The sequence below is a fragment of the Bufo bufo genome, chromosome 2 (assembly GCF_905171765.1).
Source record: "Bufo bufo chromosome 2, aBufBuf1.1, whole genome shotgun sequence".
NCBI classification, from domain to species: Eukaryota; Metazoa; Chordata; class Amphibia; order Anura; family Bufonidae; genus Bufo; species Bufo bufo.
The window spans coordinates 48,591,665-48,607,325 of record NC_053390.1 but is presented as its reverse complement, the minus strand read 5'-3'; the positions used below and the strand labels follow the sequence as shown (position 1 = coordinate 48,607,325).

Genomic DNA, 15,661 nt, shown 5'->3' with positions numbered 1-15,661 from the left:
GTACAACAATACAGCTATATATAACAACCAGTACAACAATACATCTATATATAACAACCAGTACAACAATACAGCTAATAACACTATGAAAATGCCATGTTGTCTGCCTCCCCAGTACAGTATATAACAACATGTGTGTGACAATATCATATAGAAGAAAACAGAACAGTATATCACATCTATATAACAACCAGAGCAGAGATGGATGTACAAAGTTGTAAGTTGCATTATACAACTTGTGTGTGTATATACATATGGGGGACAGCATATAACAGGAAAGCATCATAGAAGAACACTATACTGCACTGATATCTAACTGCCTGAGTACAGTATGTCAAAGCAGTAGAGAATAGCAAAAGAACATTACAGCAGTATATAACAGTATATGATATCACAGTATATACAGTATAAACGTTACAGCAAGTATATAATGTTCAACAGCTGGAGTATATGATATCATAGCTGTTTTTTACAGCTGGAGTACAATATATAATATAATTTGGTTACTATATATTACAGCCAATGGCGGATTACAATAGGGGCGTTCGGGTCGGCAGCCCAAGGCCCAACACCGCTGTGGGGGAAATTACTATGTGGGGTCAGTGTGGTGGTAATTACTATGTGGTGGTAATTACTATGTGGGGGCAGTGTGGAGGAAACTACTGTGTGGGGGCAGTGTGGGGGAAACTACTGTTGGAGTACAGTATATTACAGCTGAAGTACAGTATATTACAGCCGAAGTACAGTATGTTACAGCCGGAGTACAGTATATTATAGTTGGAGTACAGTATATTATAGCTGGAGTACATTATATTACAGCCAGAGTACACTATATTATAGCTGGAGTACAGTATATTACAACCAAAGTACAGTGTATTATAGCTGGAGTACAGTATATTACAGCTGGCGTACAGTATATTACAGCCAGAATACAGTGAATTATAGCTTGAGTACACTATATTATTGCTGGATTACAGTATATTACAGCTGGAGTACAGTATATTGTAGCTGGAGCAGAGTATATTATAGCCGGAGTACAATATATTATAGCCAGAGTACAGTATATTATAGTCGGAGTACACAATGTTATAGCTGGAGTACAGTATATTACAGCTGGAGTACAGTATATTATAGCTGGAGTACAGTATATTATAGCTGGAGTACAGTATATTGTAGCTGGAGCACAGTATATTATAGCCGGAGTACAGTATATTACTGATGTAATACAGTATATACAGCTGTATGATAAATAATTTGCCATGCTATCACATTATTTTCCAGTAACTGCCAGGGTGAAATAATAAAAATAATAGGGCTGCCAATCCTTGTTGCCATCCAGCTGTTAGAGCTGTGTTTGCTATAACTGGGGCGTAGGCTTTGGGTGTCCTATGCCTCCTTCCTGCCCCCAAACCTGCTGACAGCCTTTGCCACCTTGTGTCTCCCCCCTGACTGCCCTTCAGTCCTGGGGGGCCCAGACTTTTTGGTTGCATGTGGCCATAAAATTTCCATTGGCTGCCCCGGTTCATCCTGTGATATTTCACTCGTCTGCCCTGAACTGAGTCCAGGGACTGTTCCTCCTGCAGCTTTTCCCGTTCAACGCCATCTCTAGCGCGCGGGACCCGTTTCCGGCATTTCTAATTCTGAGCTTCCAGCTACATAGAGAATACAGGATCCTAAAAGGCTCCAAGCTGGATGACGAGCCTCTGCAATGGAAAATAATAAATGGCCTGCTCCAAGTCCTTTCTAGGCATGGTGCCCAAGTGATAACCTCCGCCCCCCGGATACTGTGGAAGCAAAGGCAGGAGCTGTCACTTTAAGAGAGCCATCAGCTGCTGGGTTATCTGCTGTTTGCTTCACCTTTGCCCTGTGATAAAGGACACTCTATAAATCTTTGCAAAAATGATGCTGACTGCAGGAGGGCAGATGTGATTCCTGCCTGGATCTTGCACAGGATGTCAGCTCTGTCAGCACCTTGCATGACATTATTTGTCTAATATAAGTAACCCAAAAAAAAAATAAAAAATCAATTAGTCAAGTTAGAGCAGCTGTCTCGTAGACTGCTCCACAGTGCGGTCCACACGCAAGGCTGAATGCAAAAGTCAAGGCTGAGAGCATGGAGCAGTCTCGAGTTACACATGGGGGGGTCTAATACTTTCGCAACAGCGTCTGGAGTGCAACTCATTGAGCTCAGAAACAAAAATTCTATTCTATTTAGTCATTTCTTGGTCATATCTGCTTCTGAGAAAGCTGGGAAGTAGTCCATATGGCCGCCCTTACTCTAGGCTGGTTACCCTGCTTTCCAAGATTTCAAAGTGGTACATCATATATAAAAGTAGTTGAGCCGAGGATGACATTTTTCAAAGATTAACGTGCCCAAAAACACTTTTTCACATGTTTGCTGATGCCCATGGATTGAGGCGGACACCATGCAATGCTCCATTTATCCTGTGGTGGCGCTGCAGAAGAAGGGGACGAGGTCTCCCACAGATTGCAGGTGATCAGAGCAATGGGGTGACTTGGGATCAGGCATTTTCGGAGCATCCTTCAGCGCCTCACGGTTCACTTATTATTCTGTAGGCTGGATTCGCAATTTTTGAGAAACTTTTTAGCCCAACCCTGTTCTGCCCAGAAACGCCTCTTTTATGTAAATTTACGTAAGTCCACCCCTTTTGCGTTGCAGTTCTAGACAGAGTTCTGCAAAACACAGGCCTGTTGACAGGTATGGTGTTGCAGTAGTGCAAGTACTAGATTCATGAACCAGGAGGCCCAGGATGAACGTGGCTATAGGTTATTCCCAAACAGGGGAGAGTTACAGTGCATTAAACTACGGGAGGATGCGAAAGTAAACAGCACCGTATTTATCAGTCCAGGGCTGGTTTCATTATAAGCCAAAAGGTGCAGATGCTACAGGCCGCGCTATGTGCCAACTCTGGTAACAGGCCCTGAGGAGACCTCCTGCATCAGACTGTTGCCTTCTCCATTCATATGTGGGTGTGTGGTGAGTGCATGTATGGGCATGTCTGTGTGTGGTGAGCATATGTGTGGGCATGCCTATGAGTAGTGAGAGTATGTTGGCATGCATATATGTGGTGAGTCTATGTGTGGGCATGCCTATGTGTGGTGAGCGTATGCGTAGCCATGTCTTCATGTGGTGAGAGTATGTGTGGGCATGCCTGTGTGTAGTGAGTGTATGTGTGGGCATGACTGTGTGTGGTGAGTATATGTGTGGGCATACCTATGTGTGGTATGGGCATGCCTGTGTGTGGTGAGTATAGTGTGGGCATGCCTATGAGTAGTGAGAGTATGTTGGCATGCATATATGTGGTGAGTGTATGTGTGGGCATGCCTGTGTGCAGTGAGTATAGTGTGGGCATGCCTGTGTGCAGTGAGTATAGTGTGGGCATGCCTGTGTGTGGTGAGTGTATGTGTGGGCATGACTGTGTGCAGTGAGTATAATGTGGGCATGCCTGTGTGTGGTGAGTGTAGGTGGGGGCATGCCTATGTGTGGTGAGTGTATGTGTGGGCATGCCTGTGTGCAGTGAGTATAGTGTGGGCATGCCTGTCTGTGGTGAGTGTATGTGTGGGCATGCCTGTGTGTGGTGAGTGTATGTGTGGGCATGCCTGTGTGTGGTGAGTGTATGTGTGGGCATGCCTGTGTGCAGTGAGTATAATGTGGGCATGCCTGTGTGTGGTGAGTGTAGGTGGGGGCATGCCTGTGTGCAGTGAGTATAATATGGGCATGCCTATGTGTGGTGAGTGTATGTGTGGGCATGCCTGTGTGTGGTGAGTATAGTGTGGGCATGCCTGTGTGCAGTGAGTATAGTGTGGGCATGCCTGTGTGCAGTGAGTATAATGTGGGCATGCCTGTGTGTGGTGAGTATAATGTGGGCATGCCTGTGTGTGGTGAGTATATGTGTGGTGAGTATAATGTGGGCATGCCTGTGTGTGGTGAGTATAATGTGGGCATGCCTGTGTGCAGTGAGTATAGTGTGGGCATGCCTGTGTGTGGTGAGTATAATGTGGGCATGCCTGTGTGCAGTGAGTATAGTGTGGGCATGCCAGGGTGTGGTGAGTATAATGTGGGCATGCCTGTGTGTGGTGAGTATAATGTGGGCATGCCTGTGTGCAGTGAGTATAGTGTGGGCATGCCTGTGTGCAGTGAGTATAGTGTGGGCATGCCTGTGTGTGGTGAGTATAATGTGGGCATGCCTGTGTGCAGTGAGTATAGTGTGGGCATGCCAGGGTGTGGTGAGTATAATGTGGGCATGCCTGTGTGTGGTGAGTATAATGTGGGCATGCCTGTGTGCAGTGAGTATAGTGTGGGCATGCCTGTGTGTGGTGAGTGTGCATATGTGTGGATCCATGTGAGTAGTGAGCTCATGAGTAGATGTCCATGTACTGAATGTATTGGGTGTTTATATTATATGCATGCCTTTATAAAGCGACTGGATTTTGGATTTTGGGGGCATCTGATGGTACTGGGGTATGTAATGGAGGAGGAGTGAACTCATGAAATCTTTACACTGGACCCACCACTGTTATAAATCTGCCCCATCTGAGTCTATAGGAGCCTCCATTATTAGCTCTAATACTTGCAATCCTCTTGAAATAACCATTCGGGGGCATCTTTCCATAGAACTCTGGGATGTGCTGTTCCTCTGTTGCTCCTTCTGGAAATCCTGAATACATTGACAACTAGATGTTACCATTCCCTTTTGTCCTTACACAATATGATACTGCCGTCCATGACTGGACAAGGTCAGATTCTGCAAGGACTCCCCTTCAATTGGTAACATCCAGTTTCCAGGAGGAATAACAGAGGGAAGGCACATTGTAGACTGAAGTAAAGATGCATCAAAATTGCTATATTACGGACAGTATTTACTGGAGCAGACATGTCGGGAGAGGTGACAGGTCCTCTTTAAAAGTCGGTGACACAATTTTGAAATCCCCCTCCTTAAAAAGGGACAATGAAAAATTTCCTGTAAATCTTTTGTTCGTACGCTGCGTCTAGAAATTATACGTTTATTTATAACTTCCATTAAAGTTCTGGGCAACAATAGATTTTCGACAAAGCCGCGGAGATAAAATATGAGTCAGCCATTCTTTGACCAAAATAAGATCCCATTTGCAGCGGCGTCCCCTCCTCTGGGATTAGGGCCGAGGTATAGAGAAGAAAAGCAGGACGTAGCTCATTTCCCAGAGCACTCAGTGTACGCTCCGCTCCGCTCCGTAAACTTCCTTCCTTTCACCGTGTGCACACTTTCGTCATTTAGGTCTGGGGGGCCGCGGGCCTGCAGATACTAACATCCTGTTTATAAGTCTGCCCACTATCATCTGCATTGTCCTGATGGAGAGATGGCCTGCAACCTGGGGAGCTTCTAATGGAACCCTACAAGACGATTGCATCAAACGGTTAAAGGGACTGCGCCATGAAACACATTCTACATTTTTCAAACCAGCACCTGGATCTGAATACTTCTGTAATTGCACGTCATTAAAAATTTTGTACGGCCAGTGAGTTATTCAATAAAATGTATCTGTATAGCGCCACCTGCTGTTTGTTTTTTTCCTTATTTTTTCGTCCGTCTCACTGAGATGGTCGAACGCAACCAGTTTAAATCTTCAACTGCCACCGGCCATATGTTCTGTTAGAAGCTCTGGCAGTTACAGGAAAAGAGCTGCCGCAGAAAGGACATGCCCCCGAGCTGTTATAGGGAGAGAACTGCAGCAGAAAGGACATGCCCCCCCCCCCCCCCCCGAGCTGTTATAGGGAGAGAACCGCAGCAGAAAGGACATGCCCCCCCCCCCCGAGCTGTTATAGGGAGAGAACTGCAGCAGAAAGGACATGCCCCCCAGCTGTTATAGGTAGAGAACCGCAGCAGAAAGGACCCCCCCCCCGAGCTGTTATAGGGAGAGAACCGCAGCAGAAAGGACATGCCCCCCTTTCCCTAGCTGTGATAGGGAGAGAACTGCAGCAGAAAGGGCATGCCACCTGAGCTCCCAGGCTGAGGAGAATCTAGCAGAACAATTGAGGCACTGAATGGGGAGATCTCTGGATCCATGTGAGGTACAGGGCTGTTAGAAAGAGATTGTCATGTACTATATGATGTCTGATTTTCATTTTTTACATCAGTCACAGGATAACCCCTTTAAGGAGGAGGAGTCGCCGATACCTTGGAGCAATAAGAGCACCGTAAAGTGAGATTTTACAAGTTACAATGTAATAGAGTACTTTGCAAAAGTATTAGCGCCCTTCCTGATTTCTTCTATTTTGCATACGTCATGCTCCATTCGATTAGATCATCAAAAACATTGAAAGGGGTCGCCCAGGATTTTGATATCGAAGGACCCTCCTAAGGATCAGCAGGGCCTCCGAATCCCTGTACCCCCACCAATAAGCTGGATGTAGACGCTGGAACCACACAGCGCCATCCATTCTGTAGTGGACGGAGCTGGTAACTGCAGCGCTGTTCCCATTCACGTCTATTACACCACGGACAGAGCTGTGTAGCTACAATGAAAGCTGATCGGTGGGTGCGTGGGAAAAGCTATCAATATCAAGATCCTGGACAAACCCTTTAAGTCCAAGTTTACCCGGCCCGTCAGGAAAAAGTGTGCAGCTCCATCCTGCAGTTATGTGTTACTCCGTTACATCTCCTTCCTATCTGGATTGTAGGTATGTTACCAAGACAAAACGGGCAGAAGGAGCGGAGTAACACATGACTGCAGGGTCTGACTACGTTTTATTCGTAGTCTGTAGTCAAGGTTTCCATCGGAGCTGCATACACCAAACGGCAGAGAATTTTTGGTCTTTCCAAGGCTGCCGTATCCTTTTAGAAACACTGACAGATTTAAGCCCCCGTTCACACGACTGTGTTTTCAGTCCACGTGCGATCCACGTTTTTTGCCAATCGCCCGCAGACCCATTCATTTCTATGAGTCATCCCTGCGCTGTCCGCATCCAGTTTATTGAGCATACCCGATTTGCGGACAAGAATAGGCATTTTTACAACGGGGCCTGTGAAAAGTGCGGGAGGCACACGGACCACATCCATATTTTCCGGATCAGAGATTTGTGGGCCGCAAAACGTATATACGGTTGTTTGAGTGCAGCCTAATACACGGAGCCCTTTATCTACCAAGGTGGACACCAGGGGATAAGAGATCCTGCAGTACTGGACGTGCTGTAACTCAAGATCCCTGGAGGATAAGTTCAAAGGTTACGCTGATTGATCCTATAAAATTATGAATAAGGGCTCATTCAGACGGCCGTATGCTGTCCGCAAAAATACTGAATGCTATCCGTTTTTTTGCGGATCCGCAAAAAAAATGAAACATGTCCTATACTTGTCCGTGAAAATCAGGACATGGCCCCATTGAAGTCTATGGGTCTGCAAAAATACTGAATGCTATCCGTTTTTTTGCAGATCCGTTTTTTTGCGGATCCGCAAAAAAACGGATAGCATTCAGTATTTTTGCGGACAGCATACGGCCGTCTGAATGAGCCCTTAGAGATTCGTGACTTTGAAGGGTTTTCCAGTTTGCATCAACATTCTGTAAAATAATCATTTATGAAGGTCGCTGTCATTTTGTAATGTTTTTCTTTTACCTTTGCGTTATCCAGCGCCACCACTCCTCTGGTACCCACCAGTCTTCATTTACCTGCCGGTATCACTGCTGAGGCCGTTGACTGGCTGCAGTGGTCACGTGCTTAGCTGCCAATGACTGTTGTCCAGAAGTAAACGGAGAAGAGAACGGAGCGGCGCCGGACTGGCCGCACCTTAAACAGGTGAGTACGATCCATGCGACAGCGCCATTTCCACAGCTCGGCTGACCCGAACTCACTGTATCATACTGGTTTATGATGCTGTGACTTCCAGTCTGACCACAGGTCTACTGTCCTTTACTCACAGCATCATAGATACAATGGAAGGGAATGCGGCTGTCACATGGACCATTTTTCCCAGACCACACTTATCCATGGGAAACTGGTCTTAGGCCTCCACACAGATATTTGTGCAGCCATTTAAAAAGCCATGAATTTGAGCACATTTAGGCCCCTTTCACACGGGCGAGTATTCCGCGCGGATGCGATGCGTGAGTTGAACGCATTGCACCCGCAATGAATCCTGACCCCTTCGTTTCTATGGGGCTGTGCACACGAGCGGTGATTTTCACGCATCACTTGTGCGTTGCGTGAAAATCGCAGCATGCTCCTCTTTGTGCGTTTTTTCACGTAACGCAGGCCCCATAGAAAGGAAATGGGGTTGCGTGAAAATCACAAGCAAGTGCGGATGCGGTGCGATTTTCACGCACGTTTGCTAGGTGACGATCGGGATGGGGACCCGATCATTATTATTTCCCCTTATAACATGGTTATAAGGGAAAATAATAGCATTCTGAATACAGAATGCATAGTAAAACAGCGCTGGAGGGGTTAAAAAAATAAATAAAATTTAACTCACCTTAATCCACTTGTTCGCGCAGCCGACATCTCTTCTGTCTTTATCTGTGAGCAATAGGACCTTTGATGTCGTCACTGCGTTCATCACATGATCCATCACCATGGTGATGGATCATGTGATGGACCATGTGAGGAACGCAGTGACGTCATCAAAGATACTATTGCTCACAGATGAAGACAGAAGAGATGCCGGCTGCGCGAACAAGTGGATTACGTTGAGTTAAATTATTATTATTATTTTTTTAACCCCTCCAGCCCTATTGTACTATGCATTCTGTATTCAGAATGCTATTATTTTCCCTTATAACCATGTTATAAGGGGAAATAATAAAATCTACACAATACCTAACCCAAACCTGAACTTCTGTGAAGAAGTTCGGGTCTGGGTACCACAGTCGTTTTCTTATCACGCGCGTGCAAAACACATTGCACCCGCGTGATAAAAACTGAACATCGGAACGCAATCACAGTCAAAACTGACTGCAATTGCGTTCCTACTCGCGCGGGTTTGCCGCAATGCCCCGGGACGCATCCGGACCTAATCCGGACACGCCCGTGTGAAAGAGGCCTTATAGTGTTTTTTTGGTCATTTTTTATTCTCTTACAATTGTAAAACATTCTCTGCTATTCCATTTGCAATTTGATTAAGTCCTATAGAGAAGCCTATGGGAAACATTGCCAGAAAACAACATATCCAGAGCAGGCTATGTCAGAAAAACACAAACTCCCAAAATGCCACCAAAAGGCTGCAACTGAAAGCATTTTGTCTGTTTAACCTTTTATATTTCACTATAAACTGTAACAGAACATCCGGCTGCAGTGTTTTACCGTAGGTCCCTCAAAAAGTAAAAAAAAAAGTTATGAAAAACTGTGGGGTTTTCCACTGTCCAGATGAAAAGTTCTAAAACTTTCTATTCTTATTATACTTTATGTTTTAATGTCACCATTTGCAAGATCTCTTCTTGCTGTGAGTGAATGAGAACACTCTAGTTTCCAATCAGAGGCAGTAATCCTGCCCAATGGCTAGTCCTCCTCTCTATTGTAAAATGAATACAAAGGTATCCAGTCTAGACAATGCTCTGTGAGCTAAACCCACAGATCTCCCTGCTAGTTTGTTGTCTAGACTGGATACAACTGTGCTAGTTTGTTACAATGTATCAGTCTGGAGTCCGGGCTGTTTAGCTCACAGAGCATTGTCTAGACTGGATACAACTCTGCTAGTTTGTTACAATGTATCAGTCTGGAGTCCGGGCTGTTTAGCTCACAGAGCATTGTCTAGACTGGATACAACTGTACTAGTTTGTTACAATGTATCAGTCTGGAGTCCAGGCTGTTTAGCTCACAGAGCATTGTCTAGACTGGATACAACTGTGCTAGTTTGTTACAATGTATCAGTCTGGAGTCCGGGCTGTTTAGCTCACAGAGCATTGTCTAGACTGGATACAACTGTACTAGTTTGTTACAATGTATCAGTCTGGGGTCCGGGCTGTTTAGCTCACAGAGCATTGTCTACACTGGATACAACTGTGCTAGTTTGTTACAATGTATCAGTCTGGAGTCCGGGCTGTTTAGCTCACAGAGCATTGTCTACACTGGATACAACTGTATCCACTTCTCACCTGAGAACAGGACTAGCTATGGACGGGTTTACTGGCTATGAATGGAAACGAGTGCTCACATTCACTGACAAGAAGCACTGATCACAAAAATTGCTGAAAAATGAAAACATAAACTATAATAGAAAGTTCCAGAGCTTTGCATGTATACAGCGCTTACAGGAAATCAAACGGAAATAGCTCCGAGGAGGATGATTGTATTCCTGTGATACAGTTACCAACTTTTATGGATTTATTATTTTTTTTTACATAAAAACTTTAAAACACAATAAATCCCGGCTCAGGGGCAGATACTTTCACCTTCCCGTCGAACTTGCCGGCACGGTTGATAGAGGAAAGATACAATAAAAATCAGCTATCTAGATTTTATTAAGCGGTTTGACACGGCGCCCCATGGTAGGCTCATAAAACCATCACGCGGTTGCTGTCGCATGCACTCAACGTGGCGCTTTAATGAGCACGGAGAGCAGGCTGTAAATGTCCCGCAGTCCGGGCGATGCGCCTCCATTGATGATCTGCTGTAGAAAGCAGCAGATGTAGCAGAGCTGAAGTCTGCGTGTAACTCTTTGGGGTCATAAACTGGCCATAGTGTCCACCTATTAGTAACTTGCACACAAGTCTGCTCTGGAGCTTCACCGCGCTCCACCGTAAACCACTCAAGTATATAATTGCAGGCTACACACGGGCAACATCCGAATTCATCAAAAGAAAGTTTATACATATTATATATATATAGTGTATATTATATTAAAAAATCAAAAAGAGGCAGCACTCCAAAAATACATGAAAAAAGTGGATGTCTCTATTCACCCATGGAGCAGCAATGTTTCAGCTCTACTTAATGGAGCCTTGTTACTGATACATTGGTGAATAAAGACATCCAACTTTTTCACGTATTTTTGGATTCCTTCTGAGAAGTGCTTTCCTATGAGAAAAATCACCCGAGTAACTTCACTTCATTAATATTGCTGTAATCATAAAGGAGAACACCCCCCACCCCCCAGACGCCTCCATAATACCTGAATTGTCCCCAGTTCCTAATCTCAGCCTCAGGGTGCGGGTATAAAACCTCTTTGGTTGCTCCAGGATGAGATTGAAATAGATTAATACTTAGACGGGGCTTTATTAGTTATGGAAGCCGATACATCACACCCATCTTCTTTCTTCCAGTCATGCTTCATTTGGTGATTTGTTGTAATTAGTGAGATTAAAATGCCATTTTCTAATAAAAACATTGGGGGAAGTATCTGAACCCACATGAAGATCTGTCCGTGGGAAATTGCCATAATTATTTTTGAAAACTTTGTCCCATGGGCCTCAAAGTCTATTTTCCCAGCTTGAGACAAAATAAGTTATCGGCATGTGCTGGAGTGTGGAAGGAAACCCATGCTAAGGGCTCAGGCACATGACCACGCTCATTCTGAGAAACGTGGACTGCGTCTACCATGGCTCCTCTGACCCGAACTCACTGCATCATAGTGATTTATGATGCAGTGAGTTCCTGCTAGATAGAAACTCACTGCATCATAAATCACTATGATGCAATGAGTTCAGGTTAGAGAAGCCACCATCGGTCTGGGAGATGCGACCAGCACACGGGCCGTGTTTCCTGGACAGAGCATATGAGCCCTAATATGGAAGAACATGGAAACTCCATGCAGATAATGTCCCTGGTTAGATTTGAACCTAAGATCCCATAGCTGCAAGTGCTAACCTCTGAACCACCTTCCTTTATATTGGGTACTCTGCTGGTCCCAAGACTTTATCTCATGGTCATTATCCAGTAATGAGTTCTTAAAGAAAAAAAATGGGAAACCTAGACAGAAAAAATGTAGTGAAGTGGATGGTTGTCAGTAGAAACAGAAGTCTCATAGTTGTCAAGCCAGATCAAGATTAGTCATTGAGCACTTTAAATCTGTAGAAGACAATTAGCTAAGCTTGGTATGGAGAAGAACAGGAGGGCAAGTGGTTGGGAATCATCCCATAAGAAATAGACCCTAGTGGCAGGTGATGGTCTCTATTTAGGGATGTTCTCTACTGTTGGAGCCCATTATTTTTTGAGCCCATTTGGGCCAGGGACCCATTAGGGATTCTTTGGTACTCCGGTGGGTCAGTCCAGCCTTGCCTTCAAGCACCAGGTTCTGAACAGGAGGGTAACATCTGAACCCCTTCTTATTTCTGCCATTTTGGTATAAACATCTGGACCATTGATGGTCCATTGGTTAGCACTGGTACCCTACAAGCTTGGAGATACTTTAGATACTGCAACTTCCAAAATCATACATTAAATATCCTCCTATGACAGTGATCCTGGATTGTATGGGTGTTAGGAAATTCGATGCTGGGTTCTAGTTGAGGTGACATCAAATGTAAGGCAATACACGACATACATCTATACAGAATATGGTGGTGCTCTGCAAATAAGAGATTATGAAGGATCTTTGGTTACTGATAGGTTATGGTGCAGCCCTAGTTTTGAAGGTCCATTACTGGGACATAAAATGAACCAATTGATCCTTTGTCAAATCAATGTCCGCCTGATCATAGACTACAGTGAGATGATGCCTCTTAATTTCTTTCCTCTGTAGACGTTGACCCTTTTTTTTTTATTGGCCCTACATGCATGACTAACACCTTCCCAACACCCATCTTATTGGGATGGTGTCCGGGAATGACATATTCCTATCAGCCTAGGACTATGTTTATGGGGCTTGTACAGGGATGATTTACCGCCCTAACATCAGCTCATAAGACCCTATAGGCTTAGATGTCACAGTTGACCTGCTTGGCCTTGAGAGCCTCATATATAACATCAGTGTACAATTTATACCGCAATCTCAGAGTCTCGCAGATATAACCGCCATATATTGTCATATTGATTGCTTGCCAGACATATTCCACGCATTCACTTTTTTCTTTCCTTCGAACGGGGAAGGTAACAGAATATGTCATGTTTTTGAAAACGTATTTTTCTTTATTTCGTAGCTTATTGCCAATCTGTGAGTCTAGTTGGGAAGGGGATTGGGGGGGGGTCAGTAATAGGCAATAGCGTTGGGCGCAAATATTCGAATAGCGAATATTAATCGTGAATATTGGCACTTTGAGAATTCGCAAATATTTAGAATATAGTGCTATATATCCGTAATTTCGAATATTCTAGATTTTTTTTCCATCAGTAACCTCCCTTTTTGCTTGTGGTCCAATGAGAAGGCTGCAATGTCTTTGTCTGAGCTTAGCAACATCCCTAGCAACCAATAGGAAAGTAGCCTGCCCCTTAATATATAAGAAGAGTTTAGAGTTTAAGTTTAGAGTTTAAGTTTAAGTTCTGAGAGAGAGAGCAGTGTCATTGCTGAGCTCTGTGCTTTCCACACTACATTAGATAGTTAGTTAGCTTATAAATATAATACAGATAGTCAGTGTAGGTTAGATAGTGATATAGTGTAGCTGACTTCTGCTGTCCATACATACATGCAGACCTGCTAAAATGTGAAGTTTCACGTATTGTGCCAAAATATTCGCATCATTAGTGCCGATTAGCGCAATCGCGAATATATTGGAGCACTCTAACTGCATATAAAGCATCTTCTGCCGTGCCAACCATTTTCTCCAGTCTCAGGAAAGTATTTTGCGCGCGTTACGCGAATATTACATTGCCGATTTTTCGCAATCAAGAAAATGATCTCGAATTTGCGAATATATGAGGAATATTCGCCCAAATATTTGTGAAATATTGCGAATTCGAATATAGCCCCCGCCGCTCATCACTAATAGGCAAAACATAACATGGGAAGGCTACTGTATATAAGGAATGTAAGACTTGCTGGTAGGGTTTGAAAATGGGACCATTATGATCAGAGAGGAAACCTAACATCAAGTATTTTATTTCCCTACAGCGCCACCACAGGAGAAACGAAGCATTACATGTTACTCAATAAAATCAATACACTGTCCGTGCCATGCATGGTCTTCCTGAGTCCTCCAGAGGTGGCGGTACTCATTAGTTACTGGGTGGCTCTAAATATATTTTCCAGTAACCCCTAATCTATTTATTTATTTATTTATTTATTTTTGTGGGTATTTATTTTATTTTGTAGATCCCCATCTGTGGGCCATGTAAAGTCCTACAGTCCTCAACCGATGTGTCTATAGGGTACGGTATGGCAGCATTGATGTGATTAATCCATGTCACTGCTGTCTGTGATGCCCCCGAACTGATCCTCTTCTGCGCTTGCGCAGAACATGCCCATTTACATTCAAGTAATGCTCAATGGATGAAAAGTTCTAACATGTTCTAATATGCTTTGTTTGAATTCCTCGCCATTTTCAAGATCTCTGCTTGCTGGCAGTGAATGGGAGCATTTTTCACAAATATGTAGTTGAGAGTTTGCTACACTTGCATCCAGTCTAGAAAATCCTCGGTGAACTAAGCAGTCCCGGCTCCGATACATTGTAAGTCGCAAACTATGAAACTGGAGAGACATTTGTGCTGGTGATGATGTGTAATATTTTTTAAGGGGTTCTCCAGGATTTTCATGAAGGCCTATTCCCAGGATTGGTCATCAATATGAGATAAGCGGGAGTCCTACTTCCAGCATTCCCACCAATCAGCTATTTGAGGAAGCCGTGGCGTTCACCAGAGCTCCAGTGATTGATTCAGGCTCCTCGCGGCTCACAAAGCAGAGTGCCGTCCATTATATAGCGGTTGTGCTTGGTATCGCAGTTCAGCCCCATTCCCTTGAATCGGGCTGAGCTGTGCCTAGGTCATGTAACCGATGAAGGTTAGCTCTTATGATGTCTTCACACAGCTGATCTGTGGGGGTTTCCAGGTATAGGACCCCAGGCGATCTCATATTGATGACCTATCTAGTAGATAAGCCATCAATATCAAAATCCTGGAAAACTACCTTAAAGGGGTTGTCCAGGTTCAGGCTCTGAACCCGGAAAAGACCCAATCGGCACTCATTCACCATGAATGAATGGACCATCGAAGCTTCTTATGCTCCGATGCTCCCCCTTGCCCTGTGCTGAATACATTTGGGCACTGATAGGCATCGCAGTGCCGCTCTGGGGGACGCTACCCTAGAGGTAAGCGTAAATGTAGAATTGATATTTCCAATCACAACCTTCCTACTTTCTTCTAGAAGGGAACTGATAGACTCATCACATCCGTGGCCATGTTCCAGTTGGTCTGTAAGCCTTACACACCCTCACAGTCCTGAGCAATTTCAGTCTTTTGGCAGCAATGCGTTTCTGGCTGGTGATAAAAACATCCTACAAAGACCTCCTTCCCACTGAACACCGAGAGGGATGAATATGTATTTACACAATAGAAAATGCTCATTTCCCAGTTTATTACTGGGACAGCTCTGCAGCATCAGAGAAAGAAGGCATTCACATAATCCCGATATACATCTAACTGTACCTGGGAAACTTGGGTGAAAAGAGCAAACTGGCTGCCCCAAAATGTTCTACTGGCTATTATAACCAGAACAGCAAATATGCCTGGTTGGTCGGATGCATAACCGAGCCATTAAAAATATTGGTGCCTTCTGTGATAGAGGGGACAGAGGGACCCAAG

At 44.4% G+C, this 15,661-nt stretch overlaps 1 protein-coding gene across 10 annotated transcripts in view; it reads right to left on the bottom strand.

Annotated features, from left to right (window-relative positions):
- TCF4 (transcription factor 4) overlaps window positions 1-15,661 on the bottom strand; it is a 384,023-nt gene that overhangs the window by 325,665 nt on the left and 42,697 nt on the right. The gene's annotated exons all lie outside the window — the stretch shown is intronic.